This window comes from Hippoglossus hippoglossus, chromosome 24 (genome assembly GCF_009819705.1).
Source record: "Hippoglossus hippoglossus isolate fHipHip1 chromosome 24, fHipHip1.pri, whole genome shotgun sequence".
Classification (NCBI taxonomy): Eukaryota; Metazoa; Chordata; class Actinopteri; order Pleuronectiformes; family Pleuronectidae; genus Hippoglossus; species Hippoglossus hippoglossus.
In genome coordinates, this window is record NC_047174.1 from 19,768,659 (window position 1) to 19,787,470 (window position 18,812).

An 18,812-nucleotide genomic window follows, 5' to 3' on the forward strand; every position below is an offset into this window, starting at 1 on the left:
GGCCAGTGTGGGTAATTGAAGCACATTAAACATCTAAGGATCCACATGATGTCTTTCAGAAAATTTATGACAATGTTTTGTTTTATGGCTTTCCACCGGTTCTTGTCCAACTTCAGTCATTTCCATAATTGTGTCTGACACACTCTTAGTTAATGTGATGCATTTGAGAACGGCACAGACGGACGCTGTGTATCTATTAAAAAGCTTAACTGCTTGTTTCTGGATGTGCCAGCGCTGCTGTAAGCTTAGCATTCACACATAAAAGCTGGATCAGGTGAATAATTTATGATTCTCATCCCTCTCTGTGAAAGCATAACACACTCTGAATCTGCTCTGAAAAAGAAATCATTCCATCGCTGCAGTAAATTGTGAGCGAGGCCTAAATTGTGCATTAGAGAAATTTCAATATGGCGTTGCATAACTTGGTAGCATCTCTGCAGCAGCTGCACTCGCTCATCTGCCGGTGTTCCCCGGCACAGGAAGAGGCCGGCCAAGTTGTCTTACACATGACAGCTTCAATCTGCTGTGGGACGGCTGAATAATTTAAAGTTCTTACGCAGGACCATCTGGTCCTACGCAGGCGTGCAAAGACACACAGCCTTCCTCAGATACCTTCAGTGACGTGAGGGTGGGATGAAGCAGCAGGACCCCTGCACAGGCAGATTGAGCTGCTTACCAGCAAAGTGAAATGCTGTGTCAGACTGACAGCTTATCTGGGAGGATACAGGCAATCAGAGCGCAAGCTCACATACTGTTGATATGACATGAAATCCATTTTTATTCCACACTCAAGTTATATGTAAGCTGAAATGCTGAATCTCTTCCTGTCTCTTACACACACACACACACACACACACACACACACACACACACACACACACACACACACACACACACACACACACACACACACACACACACACACGCTTCTGTTTGATCAGGAGATTGCAGACTAAGAGAAACATGATATAACATCATCTCCACATCGCAGGAAATGTGAGGGGGGAAAATAAGGGAAAACAAAAATGCTGTATCTGCAGAAAGCACACACACACACACAAACACACTCGTGTAAAAATGCACATACATTTTCTGAAGATAATGTTTATTCCCACACAGAAAACAAGTGCGGTGGTTGAACTTCTCACCTCACTGCAGTGATGTATATTCCAGGATGTCACAGTACGCAGAACACACCCGATGTACATCGACCTGCAACGTTTCACCTGCTGTGAAGCCCATCTTTAAAAAATAGCAGTCAGGAAAAGAATATTTAAAATTTCAGGGATCAAAAAATATATGAAAATGATTTACCCATGGGAGGCGGCATGGCTTCATAATGGATGGGTGGAGATGAGGTGTTTGGGTTCCTTTAAAGCTTATAGACCACTACACCTCCATGTCAGACTACTATATTCAACTTTTTCATTTGTCAGAATATATTCTAACCCTCTTTTCATCAGAACAGAATCATGTTCATGTAGCAAACTCAAAATAATATCATTTTTAGCTCAACCCTGGACTGTCGAATAAACGTGACCCTGTTAGAAATGTGGAAACCAAATGACTCCCGGCTGCTCTTATAGAAACTTTTAACCAATCTCCACAATGAGCTGAGCATCTTTGGCGCATCCGCCCTCCTCCCTTCTCCTCCTCCCTTCTCCTCCTCCCTTCTCCTCCTCCCGCCCTCCAGGAACCCGCCCCGGTTCTCCCAGCGCAGCCTCCTCCAGTCAGTCCGCGGTCCACAACAGCGCACCACACTGGTCCGCGGGGTGCAGGAGGACGGCGCTCCGGTACGCGTGGACTTGAGAGGAACTCCTGTTATGTTTTCCTCCACCGCGCACTGAAACCAGCGCGCACGACGGGACGCGCACTGAGTCCTTTCTGCATGTTGTTGTTGTTGCTGCTTTTTGTGCGCACCTGGCTGCTCCTGCGCGAGAGGAACCACAGACTTGGAGCCCCTTGACTTCCACACCGCCGACACTTGTCCCGCACGACCTGGACGCACAAGCCTCCGCGGGAGATGTGGAGAAGCGGCCCGACCTCCGCTGCATCCCGGCTCTTCCTTCTGACTGCAAGGGGATAGGCGCCGTGTCCCGCTGAGGATGCTGCACAGGTAAACTTCTCTTTTTTTTTTTAAAATGAAGAATTACTATTAGCCAAAATATGCTCTTTGTGTACAAGAGGCAGGATGAAACGCAGTTCAAAGATCCCTTCACATCCACACAGTGTTCAGCCAGTGTCCATGGTTAGTTTACAGTGCTCTCCATACTGCTGTGTATAATATTCATACTGAAACAACAGCCTCGCATTGTCAAGATGGAAACAATCTTCTAAACAAGAAACTTGAGTGAGCCTCCTTGCAGGGTTTGTTCTTTTGCTGCTGCAGCTCATTGATCAAACATGTAATTTCTGAAGACAATAAAAATAAATCTTAACGTGCACTCAGCAGAGTGTGACACAGCTCAAACTTACACATTGTTAAACTATTTTTCTGTGTATTTCTCTCTGTCATGAATCTCCCTCCACATCCATTGTCTGATGTTGGTTCCAGCCCTGTCACAGTGTCTGTGCAACGTTGCCACTTTCATCCTCAGATCCTCCACCTTGGTATTTCCAGAGGTGGAGCGCTGAGAAGTCCGGTGCAACACGTTTCCTGCCTCAGTGTCTAACATGCATTTCTTCCCTTGTCCCTTGTGTTGGTTTTGGTGCACTGTCTCTGGGGATTTACGATTGTCCCAGGCGACAGGTGCTATTTCCAGTGCTGCTTCCTGTCACCATTACTCTGCATTAACTATCTAAGATGGCTTTTGTAATTAGTTAACTGCCCAGAGCTCTCTCACAGAGAAAGGAGCGGAGCAATGAGCTCTGTGAGGTGTAGCTGCATGTTACAGTGCACCGGTGTAACACCTACACCATGATGGTGCTGCTTATTCCTGGAGTCTCTTCTCTCTTCCAGTTGTGCACTGTATCTGCAGAAGGATCGATAGCAGTTTGTCTTTGTGCTATAATATTGTGTAGTATAATTTATTTTACCTGATACAATCACTTTGTAATCCGAGACTGTTCTCGCCAACAAATAAATGAACAAATAAACCAGTCAATGTAAGAATCAACCAATTATCAACCCTGCAGATTATTGAAGTAGATATTAAGCAATGTCATGATTTCATGAAAAATCGGATTGTCGATAAATTCGATAAATTTTGAAATGTCTGATTCCGTCTGTTACAGTGTGGTCATATACTATCATCATTATATATGATAAAAGGATACCAGGTAGCATATACACTGTTCCTATGTGAGAACCACATACGGCTGATAAATACAAATATACACTTGTTAGATTTAAGTTTAAAGTACCAAGGTGTGATACCACAGCCTTCATGAAAGTTAGAAAATCAGTTTTTATTAAAACCTTTTTTTACAGTTGTGTTGCCGTTCTTTAGTTACTTAATGACATTTATTGATACAATTCGGGTGGAAAAAATACTGCAGCTATGTGTGTAGACCTTATGAAGCACTAGTTTTGTGTTGGATTTTGTGTTATTCTTAATGTACAGTATATCTGTTCCAAGTATCGATTACCAGTATCGGCACTGATAAAACCATATCAGTCGACCTGTTTGGTCACAAACCTGACCTGTGGATAAGGACCTTGTGACAAACATGCTGTTCTGGTAGCAGGAGTATTGCTGCCCACTTGTCCTGGAGTTGGTAGATCAGAAAATGCTCATATGAAGCATTGTTTGAACTGAGAAAAGTTTCTGAAATTCTATCATTTCTCTGGTGTGGAAAGGTTGCAGGGCGTTCACCACAGACAGCAGCGCATTTAATCACTGCTCTGTGACATTCTGTATCCTGACTCATTTGTCCTTTTGCTGTGAGGGAAAATATTCCATAACTTCAGCTTGTCACTTTCTACTGCTCTGTCCATTGTCTATAATTTATTTTGGGGGGGGGGGCGATTTTTGGGGCAATTTTGTCCTTTTATTTTCCTCATATAATGGTATTCCTCCTCAAGCTTTAACGTAGGAATTTACACTTATTTATGTCATATATAATATATATATTCATAAATGAATTCAGTCCATCCTGACAAGTCTGACACCTTTCTCTCTCTCTCTCTTTTTCTCTGGAGCTGGCACGCTGACACACACAGACTCAGCTGACGTCTCTGATCTGCTAGATATTTTTAGCTTGTCAGTGTCCATATGTTAACTTGTTTGTAGCCACAATATCAGCACTGATCACCGTCTACTGATTGTTACTTTTCTCTCTCTTTCTCTCACGCTCGCGCCAACACACACACACACACACACCGACAAACATCGTCACACACGCACAAACACAGCGTCATTGGTCACATCTGTAAACTCACACTGGGTAAAAACAACATCATTTGGTCTTCACGGACACAAATGACACACTTGATTTTTTGAATATAGAGCTGGGAAATGTCTGTGAGAATCTTTTGGCGCACTACATATTTGCAAAGACAACAAGGTACATACGTTGTGTTCTTCGACTTACTGGTTTTGTACAATGTAAAATAGAAAATAGATGATTTTGTATTCTTCTTTGCAACACGCTCTTCCATGTATTCGCTGATACTGGCGTGTACTCCTGTTCCAGTCGTCAATATTTGATCGTGTGGAACAATTTATAAAACACCTGTGGAACATCAGTAAGCTTCATTCTGCACTTCCTGTAATCTGGTGAAAACCAGAATGAGTCAATGTCTGAGCATCAAATTTAAAACTTCCCCTCTGTGAAACTTCACCTTCACCTCCTAGCATATGTGTGTCATAGAGAGTCCTGCTGCTCTGGCTGCTGTAACAGTTCCTTTTCATAACGGCTATCATCGGCTCAATTAGCTCATGAGATAAGAGCAGTTTAAAGCTGAAATAATGTAGTTTTTCTATTATTTCTAAATTGATTAAGTCAATATTATTAGATAGACATTAGGGATTCTGACAGCACAGAGTCAATTCAGCCTATCGTAGTAGTGTGAGTGTGTAAATTTGACTGACTTATGACTCTAGACATGTCGGTAGAACCTGTGTGTTCAGAGCAAACAATAATAATATATAATCATAATAATAATCACAATCATAATCATTATAGAATATCGATAGAAAAAAATGTCTGTGGTTTCATATGATCCTTTATTTCATTCTCACAGTCACTTTGCGTTCACCCATGCAACATGGATGCAGGCAGGAAATTAGCATTAAGGCGACATGGAGGAGAGTGAATGTGACAGAATAGGAGACTCTGACCGAGACAAAACAAGGAGCTCAAGAAGAGCTACTTGGTCTAAACATATATGAGAAAACTATTACTTTGAAAATGATGCTGCAGATGAGAGACACTAAAGGACAGTTGGGAGCTCATTAAAACCAGACGATTTTACCTGTGACACAACACACAATTCATGAAATAAGGATTATCCAGATGGAAGAAGACAATTAACATGAGAAAAGGTTTGAGTGACAAGTAACAATATTTATCGTCATCTGGATATGAAGCAATCTATATCAGGATATGAGATATTCATGTTGCACAGACCTAGTTAAAGGTAGGGTTGGTAATCCTGGAAAAGCTGGAAAGAAACTAGAAAATGCAAAAAACCCACCGGATGCATCCCACCCCCCCATCAGCACTCTTTTTGAAGCTACACTCCCATTCGGAACCAAATTAAATGATTGGTCATGTTGCAGTGGTGCAAGGCTTTTTTTCCCAGAAGACTTTTTTTATTGATGGCTATCTGGATGTGAAGAGGATTATAAACAAATAAGATAAAAAGTAAAATCAGAAACAACTACACTTTTTAGAGTGTTTTGTCTGTGCATAGGTGTCAGTTTGAATGTGAGATTCAAGTTTAGAAAATGTGACTCTATATATTTATTTATTTATTAATTTGTATATTCTAAACATGAATACCAACAGTTTACATGCGGATGTTATTGATTCTATTTGGTTATGTTGACTTTAGTTATTTAGCTATTTTGACTTGGTTACGTTGAGGCTAAAACCTGGTAATTACTAGAAAAGAAAACTGAGGTCACGACCTCAAGGTCCTCAACAGTAACTACACTGCTCCCACTGACTGATCACATGTACTCCCAGTTATCTGCCATCTTTCACCTCAACCCAAAGACAACTTCTGCATCACCTCGGTGTGACACCCATGCATCACAGTCTTCGCGTATTGCTCTCATCAGACGATAGCAGTAGATGAGTTCCTGACGCTCTAATTTGAGCTACCAGAGGTCACGACGGCACACACACACACACACGCCTAGCTGCAGCAGCCAGGAAGCCATATTGTCCTATTCATCTTAATGACTCCTGTGGGCAGGGCGGAAGCGGACATTGAGGAAGGGCCTGAAAACGCTCTTCAGTGACCTTCTGGGAGTAACAAATGGAGTGCCTCATGCCTCGTGCCTCGTGCCTGGCAGACGGTCCGGCCCAGCTCGGCCCGGGAGGCTGCCAACTCCAGTGAAACTGTGAAAAGAAAGGAGCGAAGGAGAGAGTAAGTCTATCAGTCGGATTTTACAGCAGCCTCTCCAGAGCATCAGTCCGGCCCCTTCCTCATGTCCGGGCCAGTTATTGCATTTCACTCACGTTCGCCTTTGCAGAGGCACTAATTGAATTCATCCAGTATTCAGGCCCACCTATACTGCACCCACACGACCTTGGTTACAGCTTCCTGGTAACTTCAGCGAGCAGGGCACATCAGTGAGAAGTGAGGCCCTGTGACGTGCTGTGTCATCACTCTAAGACTCACTAGGGTCAACCTGCTATCTCCAATTTACAAAGACGTGTTTGGGTGCCTTCAACGTGGATTAATTTCTTTCTTAGCAAGCAATTATGGAGGCGGGGGGGGGGGGGGGGGGGGGGGGGGATGCAAAGAGGAGGAGGAGGGTGGCTCTGTGGGACTGAAATCTGAGGTGGTGCAGAAATTTGTCAGGCCTCTGTGCTGACAGACACCCTTATCCAAGTCATCTTCTCGCCGATGGTGATATATTACTAAGGTGACCGTAATCATTATTCACAGACGGGTCTTCCTCTCCCTGGCACCCCTTCCTCCTGCGTCTGATCAAGTGGGTTCTATTATCCCGCCGTAATGATTTGTGGAGGTCTGTGATGCTGTAGCAGCTGAAGGACGGCGTGTTGCAGAGCCTTCCAAAACAATGCCATAACCCACATCCATTAACCATATGGGTTCCATTCCCTAGATTTGCTTGATGCAATTTCGGCGTCCTCCCACAGCGGAGCCACACTGGTGTCCTGGGATTCATTTAATTAGATGTTTTTCCTCCTCTGCTTTCTACAGCTCAGCTAACTGAAAAACACTTCTTTCAATTGAATTTCTTCTGTGGTTCAAATAAAGGCCACAGTTTAGTGTTATTTACATAAGTGATTATGAGTTTTCTTTTTGAAGAATTCAGTCGGTAAAATGTTAGAACATTGTACGTTATGATTTCCCCTGTTTGTTCAGGACAACAGCCAAACACAGAAGAATATTCAAGTTGCTTTAACATAAAACTGAAAAAAGCTTCACATTGTAGAGGCTGTTGCTAAATACTGTTGAGCTTGATTTAAAGGATTGATCATCAAAGATAATTTTCACTTGACTAATTACTAATCAAACATACTAATACTAACCTTTCCAGGATTACCAACCTTTAAAACAGGATTTGGGGCCTTTGACATTCGATCATAATTGCTCAGAGATAAACTGCAAAATGACAGAATGAAGCTGAGGCACATTGTCCTCATATGAAAGAGACATGGTACTGTGACTATTTTGTTCTCTAGTGTGTGTTTACAATGTGTCTTAGAGATGCTCTGCTGTAAGAAGCACAATGTACATAAAGCTCATTCATGTATTCATCCCTTAAGCCTTTCAATGGACTTTCTCTTCTGTGTTGTTGTCAGCTCGGTGCCAGAGGCCGCCCAATGAGGACGTCATTTTTAATGTTTTTAATGTGACTAATATTAGTGAGGACAAAACCTTTGAGCTGGACACACACACACACACACACACACACACACACACACACACACACACACACACACACACACACACACACACACACACACACACACACACACACACACACACACACACACACACACACACACACACACACACACACACACACACACACACACACACACACACACACAGAGCATATGCATTTTACAAGCATGTGGTTGTAAAATGTACATGGTGAATCACTACTTGCTAATCAAAACTCTTTAATTAGAATCAAAAATTAATCTAACAAAGTGACCAGCTGGACTCACATGAGTCGGCGGCTGATGGAAAGCTCTAAAAGGACACGTCCATGATTTATTTATTAATTCATATTTCTTTATAACTTATATTGGCTTCAGAAATTATTCAGACCTTTTCACTTTGTGCAAGCTTTGTGTTTTAGACATAGTTTTGTGGAGATTTGGGTGAAAATGGGCTTTTAAAAATTAGCTTGGAAGACACACACTGTATCAAATGATCTTAAGAGGGACTAAAAAGAAAAAAACATGAATTTTTCTTTCAAATCATGTGATGACCTGGATGCGGAGCTGCTCATGTTTTATGTTTTGTTTTCTTTGCCCTCAGTTCTCTTCCCTCTGCAGTGAATGCATTTTACAGCCTTTGACTGAAGCTGCGCTGGAGCTTTGCATGGATCCATATTTATTACTGCTGCTGTGTTTGCTCTGTAATTGACTTCTGAACACATAAATAATGACCGTGGATATCGCTCTCCTTCTCGTCCTTCTTCTCGCTGGGCCTCTCCCTCTGACTGTCCAGCCTCTCTCCTCTGTTTCACCTCTACCTCCTGTCCCTGCTGCTGCAGCCCTACACAGAGCAATACGTTTGAAACAGAGGAGTAAGCAAAGCCACAGTCCAGGTGGATGAGGTGTCTGGAAATAAAGCATCATCTCTCATCTCGCCGTGAACCTTGTTTATGGGCCCGTGCTGCTCAGTGGATGGAGGAAAGTGCAGATGTGGCCAGGCTCAGGGCTTTTATTCCCCAGGGGGCGCAGTCGTGCTGAGGATGTAAACAGTCGAGTGCTTGTGTTCAGTTTGCACGGTTAAACTCAGAAAGAGGATGAGAGTAGAGCATAAGACATACTGCGTTTTAAGACTGAGACAGATATCTGAGAGTTTCAATAATGTGATGGGACATTTTCAATAAGTGTTCACATAAGCACATAAGCACAAAGTATGAAAAAAACAATGTAGCATACAGGACATTTTATTTTAAGCATGAAAGATTGAGTTGAGTACATTTTATTTTGAAATAAATAAATTGATAACTGAAGGGCCATTTGTATTTTCCAGACGCATCTTTCTGTCCCCAGTCTAGAGCGGATGGAGTTCAATCATTTTTTTGTTGATAAATTTGTGTTAACACAAATAACGTCTTGAACTTCAAGTGTTTTGCACCATTGCCTCATTGAAGAGTTCTCAAACACACACACACACACACACACACACACACACACACACACACACATTGACTTGTCTGTCACGGTCGGACTGACCATTGGCAGCACTGGTCGGTGGCCTGGTGAACCATCTAAACCTACTTTTTCCCGCCCTCAGTAGGCAGGCAGACCTCGGACAGACACCCACCCTCTCTTGTCACTCTGCCGTGCAAGAAGTTGAATTCAACATAAATAAAAACATTTCCTGCATTGATTATTCTGTAAAATGAATGTTCATATTGTAGCATATCTGCAATCATAAATGCAAAACTGATATGTGTATGTTTGACAGGCTCATATTTATTGGTCTGGTTCTAAAAGAAAATGTGCTTGAAGAATATATATATACACTTTGGGTTGCGATATGTGGTAAGGACTGTTATATGGCCTGTGTACACAGCCCTATTGATTAAATTGGGTGCGAATCTGCTCCATACTTTGAACGTATTACTTAGAAATTCAGCTGAAAACCCTCCTGTGTGCACAGGCTTTTAGGCTTTAGATGCCCTGGGGTCCTTAGGTCTTAGAACATTTTGGCCAGTTGGTAATCCAGCTTTGTATTGTCAAATGTCTCTGATAAGCTCAAATCCACCAATATTACAGCGCCCTCATTTCTTCCTCTGGATTTCTCTTCACTCTGAGCTCAGTGTTGCATCAAATCTTGGACTGTATTCTGAATTATTTCATCCCCATTGTCGCTCTGACTCTTTCATTTCTGCCTGTACGTCTGCCACGTCTGTTACAAACCCAGTCAAGAGTGAAGAAAACTAAGACAAAAACCCTGCGGTCCTCCTGTCCTGTCTGTGCGAGTGTTTTCACCCAGCACTGTGTGTTGACCAAAAAGCTGCTGTCTGTCCGCCCCAGCTGTCTGCAGACAGACTGCGAGGCTGTGGGACCGTTCTCCCTTCCAGCTTTGGCTTCTGTTGTACCATGGCTCCCTCTCTCAAGCCATTCTCTCCAGAGAATGCTTCCTCTCTCAGTGTCAGCCCCACTGCAACCTGCTGAAACACAGCCATTAAAAAGACCTACCATTCAGGTTTTATTGACATGCCTGGACATAATGCTGCCGTGCTAAATGCAAAAATCATTCAGAATTATATTTCCAGCAGCGAGCTGATTTACTCCAAGTCATTTCAGCAGAGTAATGCGATGTCTGACTAAATGAGAGGCAGCCCCATCAAATGTTCTGTGAAGTGGGGTAATTTAGAATTGGTGGAAAAAAGACAGAATGGGACTTTTGTCTGATGGAAATTACAATCTGAAGGACAAGATCATTGGAAATAACGTTATCTGACATAAATGTGTCATACAAATTTAATCAAATCTACTAAAAGTTATATTTTCAATGGGTGAGCTTGAGGTCAAACCTTTTTAGATTGTCTCATGGTTTGTCCCAGCTGAGCTACCGTATATCTGAAGCTTTGACTGGCACACATGGTTGTGCGAATGCCGAACGTCTGGCCGTCTGTCGGTTTGTCTGCACACAGCACCATTGATCTGGGTCTGATGCTTAATTTTCTGCTGCTATCAATTAAAGCCTTTATGGGGAGGGGCTGTCGGCGTTACCATGGCCACCAATGTCTTTGGCAGTACATTGCATCCCCTGCAGGGCTGTGGATTGAGGGCTAGTATCACTGCATAGAACATTTTAAAGATTCAAAGTCTTCAGCACCTGGGGACAGTAACAATAAGCATGAAATACTTAGCAGTGTTGGCAAACGTGGACCCACCTTCTCCTCAGCTTCTTGCCTGTGTGTGAGTTTCTGAGGCTATAATGATTCTTAACGGATAGAACTGACAATCTTAGGAAGGTCCAAAAGTGTCTAGCAGGCAGGAGTAGTAATTTACTGGAGGCAAGCCCAGAGTTGTACAGTATATACTTACAAGTTATCTGCTCACACACGTTTACAAGTGGCTTTAGGATCCTGTCAAATAAAAAAACGTCTGCGTTAACAGGTTACTTCTCTTCTATTTCACACTTTATGACCAGTCATGACCTGATTTAGTGGAGAGTTTTACATTAGTGCTAAACTGAAATATTATGTAGAGATGGATCTGAGCCACTGGAAATGCATGTGCTATGCTTCCAGTAGACTCTGGAGTTTATTTAAATTTAACTCAGGCTATACAGTATGTACAACAGAAACAACCTATGGTCTATGATCTGACACAGGTCCATTTTTTACAGTACACTCCACTTTAAGTGTATTTGATTTGGCAGTGATTATACATGTGATTTGCTTAAATTCAGTCGCATTTCTGATTACTTGTTCATTAAAATGTATTCTTAAGAAGTAGTTCAAGAAATAAGGTAAAAGGTAAATGTTCTGTATTTATATAGCGTTTTCTAGACGACTCACACAATTTACAGTACAGTTTTACATTCACCCAATCACACAAGTGTTTTTATTTCAAGAACTAAATCAAAAGGAAAATATCTACTGCTAGTGGAAGGAATGTAGCCAATTACAAATGCAATGCAGATAACTGTATTCAAGATTTTGTATACACATGTACAGATACATACATATTTACAGATGTAACTCTCTTATAGATTTTTCTGCACATTTACAGATGAATGAACACATTTATTCACTTGTGTACACTTTCACATCTATGTCCACAATAAACTTGGAAAATCTATTTGATCATATTGAGAGGGGAAATGTTACAATGTGAAATGTTAAGCTGGACTCAAGGATTAGATTTTGGCGTCAAAGGTCAAGGTTGCTGTGACCTCACAAAGCACATTTTTGCCTTGTGAATGCAATATCTCAGAAACACCTCCGGGGAATCATTTCAAAGTTGGTGCAAACTTTCACTTTGACTCACGGATGAACTGATTAGAATTTGGTGGGTGAAGATCAAATATATAAGAAAAGACAACTCTGACTTTCTTTTGGTGGCTAAAATCCTAGATGAGGCCCTGTCAGGTGTCAGCTGATAAACAGTGGTCAACCTCACCCATCCTGTTGGAGGAAGGAAGCATTTGGAGTGTGTGGCTTTGTGTCTGTGGGGAGTGAAGCTGATGAGTGGTAATCTGAACCGTCTTTTGAGTGAGAAAAAACGGCTGCAGCCTCCTTCTCTCCCACCACTGAGTTATAGCTCTCCTTTATCTGATGGAGCACTTAGTCTCCAGCCCAGCCGTGTTTTCAAGTATTCTTTTCACTTATGCCAGATCGATCGCTGTGTTAATGATGAGTCATATTATTAAATGTGATGACCCGCGGCTGTATTCTATTACCTTGCTTTCATGCACGGGTCCTGTGATGGAGGTTCAAGTAGCTGCATAGAAACAGGCAGGAGCCACAGCTCAATTAAAAGAAATGTTTGCATGCATTGCTGTCAAAGAGGAGATGTTGAGCACGGTGGAAAGAGTTAATGCCACTTGAGGTGATTAATGTTTGCTTTAAACTGATGCTAAGATAAAAAACTGCTATAAGAGTGGCAAGATAATATATTTACTGAAATTAACAGTGTGCACTCGCCTTTTTAATTCATACTGATCTCATTGAGTCTATCGGGAATGGGTGGGGGGGGGGCAGTCTCTGTTCTGACCGAGGGTTTTTTATCCTCATTCATAATGTGCTGTGACAAAGCAGGATGTGACAGCACATTATAAATAGGCTCTCAGTGCTATAAGTGGTCTGTTTTTAAATTGTCAAAAATGAGATGGAGCAGATAAGCTCAACTTTCATCAGCTAAAGGTCAAAGGTCAGTGAATTTATTCACACTGACTGCCACGGGGGACAATAAAACCACAGGATGGAGACGTCTCTGCTGCTCATATGTGGACGTCTCAGATGATGCCGGAGTGGCTTTCATTTATTACCAGGCTGAATTATTCACACTATAAGAGAGAATCAAACACTTTTATTAGAGTTAGTAGTGTCAGGCTGTTATTGCTGTGGGTTCTCTTTTGATGCATGCTTGCCCTATAAACCTGAATATGGTTTAAGATTTGCTTAATTATAGATTCATTACCTTGTGTTACAATGGACTCTATGGGCCTGATCTACTAAAGGTTTGCGTGTGTAAAAACGTGTGCAAACTTGATTTCACCCGCAAAAAAACATGCAAGCTGATCTACTAACGGTGCGCACTGAGGATTGCGTGCAGAATAACACGCGCTGTCCATTTAGTACGTTTGCCTTAATGAATATGCAGTGTCGGGCGTTTCTACCCGAGTGCGCAAAATATTTGGAGGAGTAGATGCAAACACTTTAATTTAGCACAAACATTGTGATTTACAAAGCCTGGAAATAATTGCTGGGATTATGACTGTGTCTATATTTAATACTTTTGAAAGGTAGGTGCTAATCGGCACAGTGTTGCGCACAGATGGCTGCAGCCAAACAAAACTGAGCATTCACAGCCACTACAGAACAGAAAACTTACCTCAAGCCTAAAGAAAGATTTACATTGACATTCATTATGTTTTCCTATTTCCTATTACATTTTTTTTGCAAAAGCCTGCATTACAATGGCCCGAGTGTCGCGCCTGAGTGCTCGTGCCACAGAAAGTGAACTGCAGCTGCTCAATATTGGTCAGAGGCATCTCTTCCACCGGCCCCCCACCTGTTTTATTCTTTGAGTTATATTAATATTTCTTTGCTGTAGCTCCACTTCCACTAACACCTCCAATTCCATGGCATAAAAATTCGCTTTGCGCTTGCGGTCACTCTGCCCTCCGTAATGCTCCATGGCGGAAACCAGTAACGCACATTTAAATACTACTTTCAATTTAGAACTCTTTATTTGGGATCTTAGTAGAACAGGCCCCAAGAGATCAGGAAGAGAGATTAAACAGACAGAAACAGACAGTTTCAAATTTAGAGGATTTAGAGAGCTGGGAAATGGAAAAGGTCCCAGGCCAGATGTGAACCTTGAATATTGTGGTTCATGGTGAGAACTTCAAACTACGGTGGCCCTAAGGGTCAAGTTTCCTCACACAGTTCAAAGACATGCAGATTGGAGGCATCAAATTGAGTGTATATTTGAATGTGTGTTGGTTGAGTTCTGCACCAAAACTACTTATAGATGTTGCCTCATTTATTTCTATGGAGGTTGCTCAGTGAGTTTATAGGTGTGTTGAAAAAACCTTTGTGGGCATCAGCGTGCATCATGTGATCCACACAGAAGTCGTACTCGCCTACATTTTCAGTCCAGATCCTTTTCTTGTTTCGGTCCAGGTTGTACTTCAGCCTCTATGAGGAAAAGGTTCAACAAGCTCTGGCTGCTGCTCACAAAGCTTGTTTCGTATTGCTTATACGATAGTAATTGCACAGTAATGATCAGTTTGTCATTCAGATCTGTATGAATCTGTGGGTGAATGGCAAAAACTGTACTGTAAAGCACTTTGAGTGGTCATCAAGACTCAAAAGGTGCCATATAAATACAGACCATTTACCATTTTGTTTTAGCTACCCCATAACAACTTGTTATTAGCCTGACCAGCTGTGGTTGTAACATGCTGCCTGGAGATTGTGAAGCAGTTAAACAGTTAAAACTCACTTTTCTACATGTTGAAGAAATGGTTTGATAAAGTTATTAATTGATCTTTTACTTTTTACTGCACAAAAGCTGATTTACTATGTCGCAACGCCTCTGCTCTGATCACTCTGTGTGTGTGTGTGTGTGTGCGTTCGTGTATGCATGCTTACTTCTGCGTGTGTGTGTGTGTGTGTGTGTGTGTGTGTGTGTGTGTGTGTGTGTGTGTGCGTGTGCATGTGCAACCCCGTAGCAGGATGAGAGGACAGAGAATCAGGGCAAAAGTGAGCAGATGAAAATGAGGCTTTGTAATGAAATATGGCCGATTATGCAGCAACCAGGTTGGCCCAAATCAACCCTGGCACCTTCTGCAGTTGTGATAAATAAAGACCCAGGTCGTTATTGAAGCTGATAAAGTCACTTGCTAGACTCCAATGAATAGTCAGCTATATTGCCGACAGACAGACTTTATTTACCATTCCATTGATGCAGACTTTCCTTTGCTGCTGGATTTATATCTCGGCGCCAGCTCTTCCCAAAAGAAGGCAGCAGTCCTCACAGGTTTATTGCAGTCTCAGGTCAGTTCTCCAACTCTGCATTCAAGTCAGCTTTTAAACGCTCTGGGGGATTTAATAAAGGAAGTGTCAAAGGCCATGAAGGCAGAAAAGCTGGAAATATTCTGCAGTGAAAATATGAAAAACCTATTAATGTTTAATGTGTTCCACTGTGTATAGGCTTGGTGGAAACAGGCTTCCCCCTTTTTTTGTCAATTAGCTGTGTCAATAGTGATCTTGTGCAGACCTTCCTGCTTTGTCAGAATGATGGTAGATTCTAGAGGCAACAAAACTCTGAGGACTGCTTTTGGTTTTGTTAACCAGACAATGTCCTATTGGTGATGTGTATGTGCATGCAGTTCAGCACACAGAATAAAGGAGGGAAAGATATCAGCACATCATTGTGCTGTAGACTTCTCGCTGTGATATATACTTTGTGATATATATCATCTCTCACCAGTCAAGTTGCAGATGTCTGTCTACACTCATATAATACATGTAGTTAAAGCCTTTGAGGGAGTTGGATATGGACATTATTAATGATGATAGTTTTGTATGATTCTATTTGTATGTGTTTTTTATAGTTGAACAATTAATCAGACTCAGATAAACCACACAGTTGTAGCCATGACAGTGGATGATGCTTATAATATGGAGGTTTTGGCAAATTGTTAAAAATGTGTCTGCTTCACTTACGTCTTCAACCCAGCAGCACAGAGTCTATGCAGTCACCCCAGTTTCAAAATGGGAAAGTGTCTCCAAATCAAATCTGACGGTCGAAAACCAGACGCCAGACGTAGTTTATGTTGTGGTCCAGCAGAGGGCCATGTTAAAATTCAATATTAGCAATTTTTTTATCATTATTATTATTATTATTAATAAACAAATCGAGCATGTGGAGTGATGTCAACCGTACCATGCTGCAGCATCTGTGCTGTCTGACTGAGGTGGCCAGGTGACTTTGTCAAAAGAAAAAAAAGCTCTGTCCTTGGACTATGGAATTATTATTCAGCCCACCTCCATCGCCATAGTGGTGAGTAGATAATAAGTGCATTTTCATTTTTTGGTGAACTATCCCTTTAATTACACATTTTGAAGTAGAAGTAAATAATTGTTAAGAGAAGAGGATAAATATGAGATTTTTTCTGCATATTATTCAGAAATGTATTCCTGAACATATACAGTGATTGATTATGCTTCACATACAGACCTGTTTTTCCTAAGTGCAATTCAGACAACTTAGCATTTTCAATATTGCTTCTTTTCCTGTGTACTCTTGGAAAAAAAGACAGAATTGTTCAAATGTTATCCTCTTTTAAAAAATACAGCCAACTCGAGCTGGATTCCAAAATCAAAGAAAATACGATTCTTGGGTCTGCTGTCAGTTCCCCCCTTAACAAGCTGCCACTTTCCACCATATCTCCATGAAACCTTCAGTAGGGAAAAAAAATATTCAACATTATGCAACCTGTTACAATTCAGAATAGAGAAACAGGTGGGAAATGGTTCTGTGTCCCCTCAGGGCAAGACATTCTCCTCAGAATCACATACAGTGCATCACAGTACATCTATGAGTTTCTGTCACAGGATAGAATGAGGTGGAAATGTGTTTCAAGTCAGGGTACAGAACATCCTCTGGGATGTAACCTAGATGTTTTATCTGCACAGTTCAGCTCTGCTGCCATATCTCTGACTCAATACCGTTGCTCTGTTGACCTTGGGGGGGAACAGGGGAAGATGGGACACATATTAACCTGCAGAGAGAAATCCCATAAGCTCGGAGCCAGTTTGTTTCAGGTTGTATTTGCTCACACACGGGGAGAACATTTGAACGAGCACCTTGAGACTCTCTGTCCGGACGATGCTCCTCTTGGGGAAGCTCTGGTTGTATGCTAGATAGTGTAAAACCTCTGAGACTGCAATTATAAGTGCTGAAGGAAACATAGCCGGGCCAGAGTCCTCATTCTTCAGCGCTGTTCTGCTGAGTCTCTGCTTTCACTTTGCTCTCACCTGCACTAAGAGCCCTCGCTTCAGTTTTGCTTAATTCAGCAAATATATCGTGTTTTATCACCTTGCTGTAATTTACCACTTAATATGTCTAAGACATATCAATGCACGTGCTTTGTATTAGTATCATTACTCGTTGTGTGTCAAACCTTCAGCATCTCAGTAGACGGTTCTCCTTGTGAGTCAGCCCAGCACACACGCAAACAAAGTCAGTGGACTTCAGTGTTCCACATTTATGCTTCATCGTTAATACATATATTAATTAAGTATTGCTGTCGCCCTAAACGTCCCACCAAATCCCATTCAAAAATCTGGCAGCTCAATAAAGTGTTGGTTGATTCACTCCACTTTATTTCAGTTAGATTAAAATAAAGTGGAGTAAATCCTCCAATATTCACATTGAACAACCAAATCAGATTCCGCAGACTAAATTCTTAGCCGGGTTGACGGTGAGTTGGGATGTATTATTGTTGTATTTAGTTGCAGCTGGACAAGTACGCAACATCCGGTTGGTGACTCTTCCCGCTCAGCTCGCTCTCATTGGCTATAGCGGGTTTCTGTCGGAGCCGTCAATATCAATGTTTGATATTAGCGATTTGAGATCGGGGAGGCTCTGACTCAATCTGTAACATTAAGATTATTTTGTAAACTCCTCACACCTCAGGATTATTTGGGCAGATAATCGGCACCAATTTACCTCCGGTCGGGAGCACCCTGCGATTGTGTGAAGGGGCGAATCAGGTCCTAAATCTGCCCGATTATGCGTTACATCCTGTCACTATACCAGGCAGAGCTACAACTGTGCTGACATGGACACACTGCAGGAGAGCCTGTCAGAGGAGGGGCTCAAGCCTAGCCTCCACACAAGGGCACTCCAGCCTCCATGTCCCTTGGAGGCAGAGGTTTCGAGCAGAATGTGCTCTTGACCTTAACCACAGTCTTTCTTTGGCCTTATCCAAATTGTTTTAGTGCATTTATGTAGCTATACCAGCTATCCTCTGTGGAGCGATTCCCAGCTGACATTGGGTGATAGGCGGGGTACGCCCTCGACAGCGTGTCTGTCAAAGTGCTGACATTTGGAGACAAACATTTATTCATGCTGTGGGCAATTCTTAATCAACTGGCAAGTCTTTGGTCTGTGAGAGGAATCCAGTGCACCAGGAGAAAACCCACTCGGACACAGGGAGAACGTGCAGACACCACACAGGGTATTAACCCAGAACCTTTATGAGCCATGTTGTAAGTATTAGACCT

At 42.1% G+C, this 18,812-nt stretch overlaps 1 protein-coding gene across 2 annotated transcripts in view; it reads left to right on the forward strand.

The window, feature by feature from the left end:
* The first annotated feature begins 1,703 nt into the window (after positions 1–1,703).
* LOC117758559 (heparan sulfate glucosamine 3-O-sulfotransferase 5) overlaps positions 1,704–18,812 on the forward strand; it is a 74,163-nt gene continuing 57,054 nt past the window's right edge. For both annotated transcript variants that reach the window (XM_034580333.1, XM_034580334.1), the window contains exon 1: positions 1,704–2,116. The gene's annotated coding sequence lies outside the window, so the exon portion shown is untranslated. The remainder of the gene's footprint in view (positions 2,117–18,812) is intronic.